The sequence below is a fragment of the Bufo gargarizans genome, chromosome 6 (genome assembly GCF_014858855.1).
Source record: "Bufo gargarizans isolate SCDJY-AF-19 chromosome 6, ASM1485885v1, whole genome shotgun sequence".
Classification (NCBI taxonomy): domain Eukaryota; kingdom Metazoa; phylum Chordata; class Amphibia; order Anura; family Bufonidae; genus Bufo; species Bufo gargarizans.
The window spans coordinates 246,095,423-246,105,386 of record NC_058085.1 but is presented as its reverse complement, the minus strand read 5'-3'; positions in this window follow the sequence as shown (position 1 = coordinate 246,105,386).

Below are 9,964 nucleotides of genomic sequence, written 5' to 3'. Positions count from 1 at the left end.
TCCAAGTTTCCGAAATTAAAACTTTTCTGGGCCTTCTCCTCAACATGGGTCTAACTAAAAAGCATGAATTGCGGTCATATTGGTCCACGAACCCAATTCATCACATGCCCATGTTCTCTGCTGCTATGTCCAGGGACACGTTTTGAGGCCATCCTGCGTTTCCTGCACTTTAGCGACAACAGCACCTCCCGTCCCAGAGGCCACCCAGCTTTTGACCGGCTCCACAAAATTCGGCCCCTCATAGACCATTTCAACCAGAAATTTGCAGATTTGTATACCCCAGAGCAAAACATCTGCGTAGACGAGTCCCTAATACATTTTACCGGGCGCCTTGGCTTCAAACAATACATCCCAAGCAAGCGCGCCCGGTATGGGGTCAAATTGTATAAGCTCTGTGAAAGGGCCACAGGCTATACCCACAAATTTCGTGATCTATGAGGGAAAAGATCAGACCCTGGAGCCGGTCGGTTGCCCTGACTACCTGGGGAGCAGTGGGAAGACAGTCTGGGACTTGGTGTCACCCTTATTCGGCAAGGGGTACCATCTTTATGTGGACAATTTCTACACAAGTGTGGCCCTCTTAGGCATTTGTTTCTAGAACAGATTGGCGCCTGTGGCACCGCGCGAACTAGTCGCGCGGGCTTCCCCCAACGGCTCGTTACCACCCGTCTTGCAAGGGGGGAGAGGGCTGCATTGTGTAACGAAGAACTGCTCGCGGTGAAATGGAGAGACAAGCGTGACGTTTACATGCTCTCCTCCATTCACGCAGACACGACAATACAAATTGAGCGAGCAACCCGTGTCATTGAAAAGCCCCTCTCAGTCCACGACTATAACCTTCACATGGGAGGGGTGGACTTCAATGACCAGATGTTGTCTCCGTATTTAGTTTCCCGCAGAACCAGACGCTGGTATAAGAAGGTGTCTGTATATTTAATTCAATTGGCTCTGTATAATAGTTTTGTTCTCTACAGTAAGGCTGGGAGAACTGGATCCTTCCTCAAATTTCAGGAAGAGATCATCGAGAACCTCCTGTACCCAGGAGGTTCCGTGGCCCCATCCACCAGTGTAGTTAGCCATCTACACGAGCGACATTTCCCCAATGTCGTTGCCTGGTACCTCAACCCAACCGTCACCCCGAAAAAGATGTCGTGTCTGTAGCAGGAGTGGAATAAGGCGTGACACCCGCTATTTCTGTCCTGACTGTCCTGACCACCCTGCCCTATGCTTAGGGGAGTGTTTCCGGAAGTACCACACACAGGTACACCTAGCATAGGGATCACATCTCACCAGGACAGGCACACAGGGCTATTAGGGCCCATTCACATCACAGCTGCTGCAAACGTCTCCTTTCACCTGGGACAAAGTGCATAACGCACTTCGCCACATCTTTGGGCGATTTGCGCTTTGCACATTGACCCATGGGGAAGGAGAGGTTTGTTCTATAAAGGTAAAAAAAAAAAAAAAAACACCAGTAAGCAAAAAGGTTAATGTTCTAGTTCAAAAAGTTAAAGTTTATATGTTCTGTTCCAAAGTTAATAAAATTATTGCGTTGCGGCCTGGTTTTTCTTTTTTTTTTACCTTCCAGGTGGACCAACCGATCGACTAGCTGCAGCACTGATGTGCATTCTGACAGAAGCATTGCGCTGCTGTCAGATTACACGCAAGTCGGTGTATGCGGCGCTGCAAGACGAGATTTCTCCTCTGCAGTAAAAGATACGTTTGCCGAGGCATATGAGCTGAGGAGGAGGCGGTGTTCCTATGCTTTGGCAAACACTTTGTATATAAAAAAAAATAAAAATCCCGGCAATGATTTATTCATCCACATCGATTGATGTGAATGGAGAAATCTGGTTTGCCAGGGCATACGAGCTAAGTGGGTATGGATGTTGGGCGGAGCTCCTATGTCCTGGCAGACGCCTTTCCCCTCCTTTTTTTTTTTGGCAGAGATTTTTTCATCCACATTGATCGATGCGAATGAAGAAATCTGTGCCGTTCATTTTTTTCTTTCAGCCCAGAGGCTGAACGGAAAAAAAAATCTCATTACCTGTATGCTCAATATAAGGAGAATAGCAGAAACTCCTAATGCTGGCCATACATGTAATGATTGCGGAGACCCTCAAATGCCAGGGCAGTACAAACACCCCACAACTGACCCCATTTTGGAAAGAAGACACCCCAAGGTATTCGCTGAGGGGCATATTGAGTCCATGAAAGATTGAAATTTTTGTCCTAAGTTAGCGGAAAGTGAGACTTTGTGAGAAAAAAAAAAAAATAATCAATTTCCGCTAACTTATGCCAAAAAAATATTCTATGAACTCGCCAGGCCCCTCATTGAATACCTTGGGGTGTCTTCTTTCCAAAGTGGGGTCACATGTGGGGTATTTATACTGCCCTGGCTTTTTAGGGGCCCTAAAGCGTGAGAAGAAGTCTGGGATCCAAATGTCTAAAAATGCCCTCCTAAAAGGAATTTGGGCACCTTTGCGCATCTAGGCTGCAAAAAAGTGTCACACATGTGGTATCGCCGTACTCAGGAGAAGTTGGGGAATGTGTTTTGGGGTGTCATTTTACATATACCCATGCTGGGTGAGATAAATATCTTGGTCAAATGCCAACTTTGTATAAAAAAATGGGAAAAGTTGTCTTTTGCCAAGATATTTCTCTCACCCAGCATGGGTATATGTAAAATGACACCCCAAAACACATTCCCCAACTTCTCCTGAGTACGGCGATACCAGATGTGTGACACTTTTTTGCAGCCTAGGTGGGCAAAGGGGCACATATTCCAAAGTGCACCTTTCGGATTTCACCGGTCATTTTTTACACATTTTGATTGCAAAGTACTTCTCACACATTTGGGCCCCTAAATTGCCAGGGCAGTATAACTACCCACAAGTGACCCCATTTTGGAAAGAAGACACCCCAAGGTATTCTGTGAGGGGCATGGTGAGTTCCTAGAAGTTTTTATTTTTTGTCGCAAGTTAGTGGAATATGAGACTTTGTAAGAAAAAAATAAAATAAAAATCATCATCATTTTCCGCTAACTTGTGACAAAAAATAAAAAGTTCTATGAACTCACTATGCCCATCAGCGAATACCTTAGGGTGTCTACTTTCCGAAATGGGGTCATTTGTGGGGGTTTTCTACTGTCTGGGCATTGTAGAACCTCAGGAATCATGACAGGTGCTCAGAAAGTCAGAGCTGCTTCAAAAAGCGGAAATTCACATTTTTGTACCATAGTTTGTAAATGCTATAACTTTTACCCAAACCATTTTTTTTTTGCCCAAACATTTTTTTTTATCAAAGACATGTAGAACAATAAATTTAGCGAAAAATTTATATATGGATGTCGTTTTTTTTGCAAAATTTTACAGCTGAAAGTGAAAAATGTCATTTTTTTGCAAAAAAATCGTTACATTTCGATTAATAACAAAAAAAGTAAAAATGTCAGCAGCAATGAAATACCACCAAATGAAAGCTCTATTAGTGAGAAGAAAAGGAGGTAAAATTCATTTGGGTGGTAAGTTGCATGACCGAGCGATAAACGGTGAAAGTAGTGTAGTGCAGAAGTGTAAAAAGTGGCCTGGTCATTAAGGGGGTTTCAGCTAGCGGGGTTGAAGTGGTTAAAGAACCCATTGTCCCATAAGAACAATTTATCCCCTTGTGCTAGGGAACTTGGTTGTCATGTGACAACCCCATTGATGCCCTACTGGAAACAGCCAATTAAAGATCTTGAGGTAAAGAGATTGAACGTTCTTGTAGGATTAAAGGCTATGTACACCTTTGGGGGCAATTTTTTTATTTTTATTATTGCATTGTACTCATTTTGGCTAAAATCCTTTCTTCAATTGTCTTTATTAAAATATTGAACCACTATCTTTGTGCAGCCTTGAATTTATCTAGTAGAAGGATCTGAATTTTTACTCTGTTCCCCTCCTTATCTCTGACAAAACAATGCTACATGCTAAAAAAAATTGTCCGGCTAAAGAGCATATATGCCAGAAAGCGGTCAGATTATTGCCGGATCCCATTGCAGTGAATGGGGATCCAGCGGTGCACTGTGGTATCTGGCTCTGCCAGATGCGGTGAACTCAGTAGTCTGTTCCTCTGCCGGAACAGGCTGTCAGAGTTCACAGCACAGATGAGAAACCAGCCTAAGCAATATGACCAGCAATTTAGAGATAAGGTTTTTAGATGACCGGCACAAAGTGAAAGTAAACAGTACCATTTACACAGTTAGAAAAAGTTAACCCTTGTCAGAACATCAATAGATTTATTTGACGATAGCAATATATTTTTAGAGATGGGATTTTATAATTGACAGGTGTACATAACCTATGGAACAGCAGTGTAGAATGTAATGGAAACAGAATAAGTAAAGGAGGCAAGATTAACAAACATGTCATGTGTATAATTATATTGACATCATAAGACACTTGCTGAGGCAAATTAACCACCTCCGGACCGCCTAACGCACATGTGCGTTCCGGAGGTGGCAGCGCTGCGCACAGTCACGCATATACGCGTCATCTCGCGAGACGCGAGATGACGCGAGTATGCGCGCGCTATGCGCAGTTCGCGCCGGCATTTCGTCACAGACCATTTCGTCAGCAACCTGCCAGCCAATGATCGTGGCTGGCAGGTTGCTGATTTTTAAAAAATCCAATCACAGATGCCAGATAGCAGATCATATTAGTAAATATGATCTGTTATATGGCTGCCTGCTCCTCTGCTGGTTCTTTTCGTCGGTTGGATCCAGCAGAGGAGCAGGCTTCACAGTGAGTACACCAAACACTACACTATAGCCCCTGATCACCCCCCTGAACCCCAATTAACCCTTTGATCACCTCTTTGATCACCCCTGTCAATCACAAGTGAAAAGAAAAAAGTGATCAGTGCAAACTGTCACTTTTTTTTTTCACTGTTATTGACCGTTAGGTTTTAGGTATAGTTTAGGTCCCTTGGTTAGGTAGTTAGCGATCAGTTAGCGCCCAGCCCACCGCACCGCAGTCCGTTATTCGCTGATTAGCGTATCGCTAATCAGCATTTGTACTTTTATAGTATCTGGAAGTGATCAAAACTGATCACGGTCAGATCTATAATAGTACTAGTGTCACTTTAGTTCGCCCTCCACCCAAAACGCAGTGTTTGCCCGATCAGGCCTGATCGGTCGCCCACACGTGCGTTCGCCCACACCCGCCCCACCGCAGTGACAAAAAAAAATTTTTTTTTGATCACTGCACATTCACTTTACACGCACTGCGGCGATAAAAAAATCAGTTTTGATATTTTTTATCAACCGCAGCGGCCTCCGGTACTTCGCTAGCCTCCCCTTTGTAAGACAGGCTTGCTTTTTTTTTCTTGGGTAGTCTCAGGGAATACCCCTAAATTTAGTTGCCCACATGTCTAACAGGGGGTATTCCTCTGAAGAGGCCTACAGGCTTCTGACCCAGTCGGATGAGGAGTGGGAACCCTCATCTGATGAATCCAGCGGGTCAGAATACGAACCTGTAGAAAGCAGTGGCTCTCTGACCCAAAGTTCGGACGAGGAGGCTGAGGTCCCTGATACCACCAGGCGTACCCGGCCCCGTGTCGCTAGACCGCAGGTTGCGCAGGATCCGCTTCAAGAGCAGCAGAGTGGGGCTGGTGCTGTCGGATTACGTGGTGAGGCATACACCAGCAGCCCAGCCCTCCCTGGACCTAGTACCAGCACTGCCGTACAACCTGGTGAAGTAGCGAGCACCAGAAGGGCAGTTGAAGCTGGTACGGTGGCACGTGCAGTAGTGACCCCGTCGCAGCCACCGCAAAGACGTGCCCGTAGAGCCCCTAGAATCCCAGAGGTGCTGGCAAACCCTGATTGGCAGTCCCCAACTTCAGCCGCACCTGTAGTTTTCCCTTTCACTGCCCAGTCTGGAGTTCGGGTTGAGACGGCTCAGATCGGTTCGGCCCTGGGATTTTTGAGCTGTTCTTGACTGCGGAGCTTTTAGACATAGTTGTGGCCGAAACAAACAGGTATGCCACACAATTTATCACCGCTAACCCGGGAAGCTTTTATGCCCAGCCTTTCCGGTGGAAACCAGTCCAAGTTTCCGAACTTAAAACTTTTCTGGGCCTCCTCCTCAACATGGGCCTGACAAAAAAGCATGAATTGCGGTCATATTGGTCCACGAACCCGATTCATCACATGCCCATGTTCTCTGCTGCCATGTCCAGGGCACGTTTTGAGGCCATCCTGCGGTTCCTGCACTTTAGTGACAACACCGCCTCCCGTCCCAGGGGCCACCCTGCTTTTGACCGGCTCCACAAAATTCGGCCCCTCATAGACCATTTCAACCAGAAATTTGCAGATATTTATACCCCAGAGCAAAACATCTGCATAGACGAGTCCCTGATACATTTTACCGGGCGCCTTGGCTTCAAACAATACATCCCAAGCAAGCGCGCCCGGTATGGGGTCAAATTGTATAAGCTCTGTGAAAGGGCCACAGGCTATACCCACAAATTTCGGGTCTATGAGGGAAAAGATCAGACCCTGGAGCCGGTCGGTTGCCCTGACTACCTGGGGAGCAGTGGGAAGACAGTTTGGGACTTGGTGTCACCCTTATTCGGCAAGGGGTACCATCTTTATGTGGACAATTTTTACACAAGTGTGGCCCTCTTTAGGCATTTGTTTCTAGAACGGATTGGCGCCTGTGGTACCGCGCGAACTAGTCGCGCGGGCTTCCCCCAACGGCTCGTTACCACCCGTCTTGCAAGGGGGCAGAGGGCCGCACTGTGTAACGAAGAACTGCTCGCGGTGAAATGGAGAGACAAGCGTGACGTTTACATGCTCTCCTCCATTCACGCAGACACGACAATACAAATTGAGCGAGCAACCCGTGTCATTGAAAAGCCCCTCTCAGTCCACGACTATAACCTCCACATGGGAGGGGTCGACTTCAATGACCAGATGTTGTCTCCGTATTTAGTTTCCCGACGCACCAGACGCTGGTATAAGAAGGTGTCTGTATATTTAATTCAATTGGCTCTGTACAATAGTTTTGTTCTCTACAGTAAGGCTGGGAGAACTGGATCCTTCCTCAAATTTCAGGAAGAGATCATCGAGAACCTCCTGTATCCAGGAGGTTCCGTGGCCCCAACCACCAGTGTAGTTAGCCGTCTACACGAGCGACATTTCCCCAATGTCGTTCCTGGTACCTCAACCCAACCGTCACCCCGAAAAAGATGTCGTGTCTGTAGCAGGAGTGGAATAAGGCGTGACACCCGCTATTTCTGTCCTGACTGTCCGGACCACCCTGCCCTATGCTTTGGAGAGTGTTTCCGGAAGTACCACTCACAGGTACACTATTAGCATAGGGATCATCTCACCAGGATAGGCACACAGGGCTATTAGGGCCCATTCACTCACTGCTGCTGCAAACGTCTCCTTTCACATGGGACAAAGTGCATAACGCACTTCGCCACATCTTTGGGCGATTTGCGCTTTGCACATTGTCCCATGGGGAAGGAGAGGTTTGTTCTATAAAGGTAAAAAAACAAAAAAAAAACAAAAAAAAAAAACAGGTAAGCAAACAGGTTAATGTTTAGTTCCAAAAGTTAAAGTTACATGTTCTGTTCCAAAGTTAATAAAATTATTGCGTTGTGGCCTGGTTTTTTCTTTTTTTTTTTTTTTTTTTTTACCTTCCAGGTGGACCAACCGATCGACCAGCTGCAGCACCGATGTGCATTCTGACAGAAGCATTGCGCTGCTGTCAGATTACACGCAAGTCGGTGTATGCGGCGCTGCAAGACGGGATTTTCTCCTCTGCAGTGACAGATACGTTTGCCGAGGCATACGAGCTGAGGAGGAGGCGGCGTTCCTATGCTTTGGCAAGCACTTTGTATATATATATATATATATAAAAAAAAAAAATCCCGGCAATGATTTATTCATCCACATCGATTGATGTGAATGGAGAAATCTGGTTTGCCAGGGCATACGAGCTAAGTGGGTATGGATGTAGGGCGGAGCTCCTATGTCCTGGCAGACGCCTTTCCCCTCCATTTTTTTTTTTTGGCAGAGATTTTTTCATCCACATTGATCGATGCGAATGAAGAAATCTGTGCCGTTCATTTTTTTCTTTCAGCCCAGAGGCTGAACGGAAAAAAAAATCTCATTACCTGTATGCTCAATATAAGGAGAATAGCAGAAACTCCTAATGCTGGCCATACATGTAATGATTGCGGAGACCCTCAAATGCCAGGGCAGTACAAACACCCCACAACTGACCCCATTTTGGAAAGAAGACACCCCAAGGTATTTGCTGAGGGGCATATTGAGTCCATGAAAGATTTAAATTTTTGTCCTAAGTTAGCGGAAAGTGAGACTTTGTGAGAAAAAAAATAAATAATCAATTTCCGCTAACTTATGCAAAAAAAAAAAAAATTCTATGAACTTGCCAGGCCCCTCATTGGATACCTTGGGGTGTCTTCTTTCCAAAGTGGGGTCACATGTGGGGTATTTATACTGCCCTGGCTTTTTAGGGGCCCTAAAGCGTGAGAAGAAGTCTGGGATCCAAATGTCTAAAAATGCCCTCCTAAAAGGAATTTGGGCCCCTTTGCGCATCTAGGCTGCAAAAAAGTGTCACACATCTGGTATCGCCGTACTCAGGAGAAGTTGGGGAATGTGTTTCGGGGTGTCATTTTACATATACCCATGCTGGGTGAGAAAAATATCTTGGTCAAATGCCAACTTTGTATAAAAAAATGGGAAAAGTTGTCTTTTGCCAAGATATTTCTCTCACCCAGCATGGGTATATGTAAAATGACACCCCAAAACACATTCCCCAACTTCTCCTGAGTACGGCGATACCAGATGTGTGACACTTTTTTGATGCCAAGGTGGGCAAAGGGGCACATATTCCAAAGTGCACCTTTCGGATTTCACCGGTCATTTTTTACAGATTTTGATTGCAAAGTACTTCTCACACATATGGGCCCCTAAATTGCCAGGGCAGTATAACTACGCCACAAGTGACCCCATTTTGGAAAGAAGACACCCCAAGGTATTCCGTGAGGGGCATGGCGAGTTCCTAGAATTTTTTATTTTTTGTCGCAAGTTAGTGGAATATGAGACTTTGTAAGGAAAAAAGAGAAAAAAAAAAAATCATCATTTTCCGCTAACTTGTGACAAAAAATAAAAAATTCTAGGAACTCGCAGTGCCCCTCACGGAATACCTTGGGGTGTCTTCTTTCCAAAATGGGGTCACTTGTGGCGTAGTTATACTGCCCTGGCAATTTAGGGGCCCAAATGTGTGAGAAGTACCTTGCAATCAAAATGTGTAAAAAATGGCCTGCAAAATCTGAAAGGTGCACTTTGGAATATGTGCCCCTTTGCCCACCTTGGCAGCAAAAAAGTGTGACACATCTGGTATCGCCGTACTCAGGAGAAGTTGGGGAATGTGTTTTGGGGTGTCATTTTACATATACCCATGCTGGATGAGAGAAATATCTTGGCAAAAGACAACTTTTCCCATTTTTTTATACAAAGTTGGCATTTGACCAAGATATTTTTCTCACCCAGCATGGGTATATGTAAAATGACACCCCAAAACACATTCCCCAACTTCTCCTGAGTACGGCGATACCAGATGTGTCACACTTTTTTGCTGCCAAGGTGGGCAAAGGGGCACATATTCCAAAGTGCACCTTTCGGATTTCACCGGTCATTTTTTACAGATTTTGATTGCAAAGTACTTCTCACACATATGGGCCCCTAAATTGCCAGGGCAGTATAACTACGCCACAAGTGACCCCATTTTGGAAAGAAGACACCCCAAGGTATTCCGTGAGGGGCATGGCGAGTTCCTAGAATTTTTTATTTTTTGTCGCAAGTTAGTGGAATATGAGACTTTGTAAGGAAAAAAGAGAAAAAAAAAAATCATCATTTTCCGCTAACTTGTGACAAAAAATAAAAAATTCTAGG